This window comes from Triticum aestivum, chromosome 4D (genome assembly GCF_018294505.1).
Source record: "Triticum aestivum cultivar Chinese Spring chromosome 4D, IWGSC CS RefSeq v2.1, whole genome shotgun sequence".
NCBI lineage: Eukaryota > Viridiplantae > Streptophyta > Magnoliopsida > Poales > Poaceae > Triticum > Triticum aestivum.
The window spans coordinates 300,777,326-300,784,379 of NC_057805.1; the positions used below are offsets into that span (position 1 = coordinate 300,777,326).

General features: G+C 38.9%; 1 long non-coding RNA gene across 1 annotated transcript; it reads left to right on the plus strand.

Moving 5' to 3' along the window:
- Positions 1–284: 284 nt before the first annotated feature.
- Positions 285–1,899, plus strand: LOC123097552 (uncharacterized). The gene is made up of 2 exons (XR_006447368.1): positions 285–1,104; positions 1,245–1,899. It is a non-coding gene; the product is annotated as an uncharacterized lncRNA (long non-coding RNA).
- Positions 1,900–7,054: the final 5,155 nt, after the last annotated feature.

Here is a 7,054-nt window from a genome sequence, read left to right on the forward strand (position 1 = left end):
GTGATGATTTTGCAAAAAGTTCCTATATATTTGTAATGTAGATGTCAAGAGCTTTCCAACGATATATTACACGCCCCATTCCGATGAAAAGATGATCAGTTTGACGAGATGAAAATCATCAGTACAACCGCATGAAACCATAAGTTCAAATAGGATAACAGAATATTATTCTATTACGCGAAACAAAGTAGCCCAGATATATGGGTAACAGAATACTATTCTAATCCTGAAATTAGAATAACTATTTACATCACGTCATGCCGAGCCGCGGAGGTCCTCCCGAGATCGCGAGAGACCCACCGAACTGTAGAATACGAAAACCCACCCCATCCACTGCCCCGATCCCCTCTCCTGACCTCCCCAAATCCCCTCTCCCCACCTTCCCCGATCGCCGCCGCTGCCTCCCTCCCTGAATCGCGCCGCCGCCGCCTCCCTCCCTGAATCGCGCCGCCGCCGCCATCCTCCCTGAATCGCGCCGCCGCCGCCATCCTCCCTGAATCGCGCCGCCGCCACCCTCCCTGGATAGCGTTGTCGTCGCCGCCACCCTCCATGGTTCGCGCCTCCGCCGCCTCCCTCCCTGGATCACAGCGCCGCTGCCCACCACTTCCACGACACGCCTCCACCGCCACCCACCCCGTCCCCGACGCGCCTGCAGCCTTCCGGACGGATCCGGTCGAGGCCGGCGAGATCCACGCGGCCGACCACAAGTTCTGCCTTATCCCACAACATCCATCCATCGACATCGACTGATATGAACAAAATCAGTCCATCGACACCCGCGCACGGCTTGGATTCTGCACGTCGCCGCCATGAGATGCAGTCTACTAGCTCACCTCCGCCACCATGCCTCCTCACCTCTGCCATCGACGGTCGCCACTGTGCTCGAGGTCTCTTGTACATGCCATGGCCAGGGGCCCCAACCCCTTATGCTACCGGATCCTGGGGTCGCCGTTGGACCCGTCGCCGTCAGCCTCCCCAACCTTCTCTGGTTACCTGGACAGGATTGCCCTTGCCATTGAGCGCGACCAGTGCCTGTATTTCGTCCACGACCAAGCCACTGTGCTCATCTTCAGTTCCGCGTCGACCAGTTGCATAATAGTAGCGGTATGTTGATGTTCAGAGCACATGTTCTGTTGAAAAGATTCCCATTTTGCCTAATTATATTGCAATCCTGCAAGTCTATGAGCCATGCTCTGAACTGTGAACATATACTGATAATACAAGTTACTTGGTGCACTGTCAAGGTTCAGGAAAGGATGCAGGCTTCCACACGGTGCCTAAAAAATGCCACTTTTCCAATATCGTCTCCATCCGAGCACGAAGCCGCTGCTGCCCGTCAGTGCTTGGTCAACGACCGACCGAACAACTCTTCCCTCTCCACCACGAGAAGTTCGTCACCTCACGCGCGAGCAGTCCATCTATCGCCTCCCGTGCAAGCACTCCATCACCTCACACAGTGTCCGTTCGACAGAGTTTGTCCTTTTGAAGAAGCAGAAAATGGAGTTTGAAGCGGCCGCGGGCGGGTGGTGGTGTGGTTGCAGAAGAAGAAGCGCTGGTGCGAACTCGTCCATCCGGCGCTAGTATACCAGTAAGATTTGGAGGCGAAGAATTTGTTGTGTCTCTTACCATGAATCTCTGTAGCTATGGAAACTTGGCTTCCTATAAATTTTTAAGATATATCGCTAGCTCTTTGTTCCCCTAGTGTGTTTGCATTAATGTGTGAGAGGAAACTATTCTGGGTAAGTATTCTCCTGGGATTTCCTATGCTTTGCACTACTACGTACATAGTTTGAAAATGTAGTTTTGGAGTCCAATATGGCTCCAGGTTGAAGTTTGATGCATTGCACGTGATTGCTGTACATTATATCCTACTATAAATGCATAACACTTGTCCGATTATACGTGATTGTGTAGTCCGATGCATTACATTGGTTCTAAAAAAACTAGAGATTCAAATTTACATTGATTACGTCCCGGTGAGCCCAAGCACGCCGCCGGCCTCCTGCCTCCCCACGTCGCCGCCTACCTCAACCTCCTGGCTGCCCCACTGGGTGGATGCTCGAATGTTCCCCCAGTGTCGCGGCCCCCACGTCTCTCACTCTGTTTTTTTTGCTTCAACGACAGCATGGACATGAGGTTTCACGTTTTGATTTTTTTCTGACTATTTTTCATTTGGTGATACTCTAGTTCACATGAGTTTCAATGATCCAACAGATGTAAAATCTGTGTGTTACTCTTTTGGGCATGCTAGCTGTTCAATGTAATGTGCATGAGAATCATGTTGTACCTGAACTGCACGAAGGTTCTGCAACGTTTGGGCATTTTCGTGGTTTAAAATTATTTCTTGTAGCGTGCACAACAAAGATTATGTGTGACCATGCAATTTGCTCTAGTGTCCTCGATTAGCTCCTGGCAAGTAATAGGTGTATGCAAGAATGTGGAAAAAATAACCCAATAAAAATATTGTTCATAAAAACAAAAAAGACAAACCCAATAAATGTTCATAGAAAAAATTATGAGAAGTTCGAATTGTTCAAATCTGGAAGCTCAAAATTAATAAAATAAATCCAAAATTTTCTATTACTCGCCTCCCACCTCTTTTCTCGCAAAAAATATAGAAGCTCTCTCATGAAAACAAAAAAAATAAGGAATTTGACAAACAAACTTGTACGAAAAACCTAGATATGTAGGAAAAAGCAAAAAATCATATGTGCTTAACTTAAAAATAAAAATCGTGAAGTTCCTTATAGGGTAAAATGGATCAGTTTTATTTCCCCCATTTCGAAGATAAATACATGGAAGTTCAAAATAAAAAAGCTGAGAAGTTCAAACTAAAATAACAGAGTACTTTGTTGTTTAAAACAACTCAGATTTTTTTTTACTAAAAGAAATAAAACCAGGAAGTCCAAATTGAAAAAGGAGCAGTTCGATGCATACGGTAAACTCAGATTCTTTTGGTTTCTAAGAAAATAAAAGTATGAAGTTCAATTTAATAAATATATTTTAATGCTTATTTAGAAAACATGTTTCTCCTAAAGAATAAAACGAAGAAGTTCAAATTAAACTAACAGAGAAGTACGAAGATTATAAAAAGCTCAGATTTTTTCTCGTTCTAAAAGAATAAAACAAAGAAGTTCAAAATAAAAAAACAACTAAAAAAGTTTAAAAATAGATTTTCCCCTTTCTAAAAAAACTAGAAGTTCAAAGTAAAATAACTAAGTGGTTTGGTGTTTATTTAAAAACTAGGATTTATCGTCATTAAAATACTCAAATATCCCTTAATAGTAAAGAATAAACCATGAAGTTCAATACTGAAACAAAGGCGAAACTAGATGTTTATTTGAAAAGCAGAAACAAATCTTTACTAAAAATTAAAAATGTGAAGTTCAAATTAAAATAACATAGAAGGTCAGAGTATATTAAACCCTATGATTTACGAGTTCAAAAAAAACAATGTCATTTTTGGTGATTTACAAAGTCCCGGGTTTTCACCATTTTCTAAATGAAAAATCAAGAAGTTCAAACATAACTAACAGACCGGTTCAATATTTATTATAAAACTATGATTCTTTCATTACTAAAAGAAATAAACCAAGAAGTCCAAATTACTAGAATACAATAGTTCGTAATTGATAAATCAACTACGATTTTTTCGTTACCAAGAAGTCCTAATTAAAAAATGAAGTTGTTTGATGTTTATAAAAATCTTAGATTTTCCAAGATACTAAAGATTAAAACCAAGAAGTTCAATTTTAAAAAGCGGAGTAGTTCAATGCATATTAAAAACTCAGTTTTTTCTCGTTACTGAAGAATTAAACCAAGAGGTTCAATTTTAAAAGCAGAGCAGTTCGATATTTATTTGAAAACTTGGTTTTTTCGTTACTAAAGAATAAGACCAATAAGATCTATTGGAAATATAACGAAGAAGTTTGATGTTTCTAACAAAAATCCAATTTCCACGTTTCTAAAAAGCACACAAAGAAGTTGAAAAAAAGAAGTTAGAGAGGTTCGATGTATATAAAACCTCAGATTTTTTTCTTTGCTAAAGTGAAATAGAGAGAAGTTCAAATTGACAACAGAGGGAAGTTCACGTACTGCATGGTGTGTGTTTCGTATGAGAAAATAGGAATAAAAAGGTGAAGTCCAAAAAATTTATTGCTGGAAGTTCAAGTGCAGGGACCGGGAAAAATCAAAAATATTTCTTGCTAGAAGTTCAAGTGCTCAACAAGGGAAAGTTGGAAATTGCCACTCATTTTATGCACACAAAATTATCTCTCCCGTTTGTGTCTACGTTTTTACAAATAAATCAAAATTTAAAAAAATGTGGAGGGGGTGCAATATTTATGAAAAAACAAGGATATTTTGATGCTAAAAGAAATAAACAAGAAGTCCAAATTACAAAATAGAGAAGTTCGATAATTATAAAGAAACTCAGATTTTCCTTATTAGTAAAGAATAAAAATGACGAAGTTCAAATTAAAATAGAGGAGTAGTTCCATCTATACGGGAAACTCAAATTACCGTCTCTAAGTAAAAAAACTATGGAGTGCAATTTACAAAAAAAATGTTTGATGCTTATTTAAAAACATATTTCCTTTCTAAGAATATGACTAAGAAGTTGAAATTAAAATAATAGAGAAGTTCGAAGTATATAAAAAAGTCAGATTTGTTGCAACAAGTTCACGTGCACCTCCGTGCACGGTTCGGAATTTATATTGCGGCACGTCCTGCCTCCAATTACATGTTTTAAAATGGCAAAAAATGACGTCCGACCTTCAATTCCGTGTAATACAGACAAAAATGTGACAGAAGTTCATAGTGAAAACAACGAGAAGTTCAAGTACTGCAAGGAATGCATTTCAGGTAGGAATAAAAGTATAGAAAAATAAAAGCTTAAAAGGTTTGTTGAAAGAAGTTCAAGTGCTCTGTCCGGGGAAGTTCAAAAATTCTTGCGAGAGAGGTTCACCTTGTATTTCCATGTTCAAAAACACAAAAATAAATTGTTTTTTACATTTTAAATTAAATCTCTTAATCAACAAAGAAGTTCAGTTATTATTTGGGAGCAATTTGATTTAAAAAATTCAAATTATAAAAATAGAAAAAGTTAATATACTACGTGGTGTGTGTTTAGTACGAGAAAAATGAATTAAAAGGCAAGGTCCAACTTTTTTGTTGTTATAAGTTCAAGTCCTCGATCGGAGAAAGTTAAAAAATTTATTGTGAGAGAGGATTGTACAAAAGGAATATCATTTGTGTAACATTGATGAATGGATGAGAAAATTACAAACAAAAATACGTCACAGAAGTTCAACGTGAAAACAGCAAGAAGTTCAACTACTACTGAACGAATTTCAGATGAAAAACTTTTAAGACCGTCGCGAGTATGAAAAAATGATTAACATGGGAAAGTTCCGTGTTTACATCAGCTTTCCATCGGTATATCATTTGCTCAATTCCGGTGAGTGGATGGAGAGCTGCGAGCAAAAAAAAGCCCGTGAAAAACAGAGTGAAGTTCAAGTACACACGCCGAGAAGTTCAAGTTCTTCATGTGGTGCATTTTCAAAGAATCTGTTTCGCGATAAAGGCAGAACGCATGATCTCGCCGTTTTCGAAATTACTTGAAAACGGCTAAGAATCAGAGAAAACCATCAACATGAAAAGGTTTCGCATTTTCATAGCTTTTCCACGGAATATTATTTGCCCTGTTCCGACAAAGTTTGTAGAAATTGTAGCAAAAATACGTTTTTAGCCATTTTCAAAATTAACATAAAACCGTAATGAATTGGGAGAAACAATATATACAAAAAAGTTTCGCATTTGTTCAAGCTTTCCAACTCCATATCATTTTCTGCATTCGGACGTACGGTTAAAAAACAGATCAAAAATACGAACTTGGTGAACTTGTACCATTTTCTAAATTACTTTTAAACCGTTCAAAATTAGAAAAACTTTCAACTAGAGAAAGTAGCGCATTTTCATAAGCTTTCCAATGCCATATCATTTGCCTCAATTGGATTAGCCGTTTAGAAATGACGTCGAAAATACGAACTCGGCTGTTCGGTTTGCGAAATTTTATGATTTTCAAATTACTCTTTAACCATAAGGAATTAGAGAAAACTTTCAACATGTGGAAGGAGTGGTTTTACAGCAGCTTTCCAACGCCATATTATCTGCCTCATTCCGATAAACGGTTTAGAAATGCGATCGAAAATACTATTCATGTTTTTTGTATGAAGAAAAAATGGTTTTCAAAACTGCTCTTAAATCGCTTACATTTTGTCAAAAATTTAAGTTGGGTCATGACACTGGTGTCCATAGCTTTCCAACGGTATATTGCAAGCCACATTTGGGCAATGTTGGCGGAAGTTCAACCTAGCACTGGGAGAAGTTCAGGTCGAACAACTCAGGCAGTAAAAATGCAAAAAACGCAATTTCATCACGACCGAGAGCAAAATCCGCCAACGAGCCAGATTCCTATTTAAAACCGGTATTTAGTTGCTAAAAAACGTTTCTAGATTACACTAACATCATATAGAACACAACTAAACAGAATAATTCGCGGGGGAAGCCACGGTTGCGAAGATAGATCGAAGGTCGGGTTCGTACAGAGGGAAGTTCAAGCGCGTTACTCAGGCAGTTCAGGTTGTGATCAGAATAGTGTTTACGTATATATATATATATATATGTTGTTCTGTATGCAATCCCATCGCACAACACACACGTCTTATTAGTAGCAACCGTCTGTGTTATTAGCGGCCTTCGCACACATTTCTGATTACATACCTGTTTGCCGCGTATCACACACATCTTGTTATATTGAACCGTTTTTGTTCTCTTGTCTCAACACAAACAGTTCATCCGAGTGAACCGCATGCCGTATATCACACACACCTTGATCTGGCTGACCGTTTCTTTTGTGTTGCCTAATCACAAACAGTTCATCCGAGTGAACCGTATGATGTATATCGCACACACCTTCATCTGGCTGCCCGTTTCTTTTGTTCCTCCTCATCTTAAACAGTTAATTGAACTGAACCGTATGCCCTGCATCGCA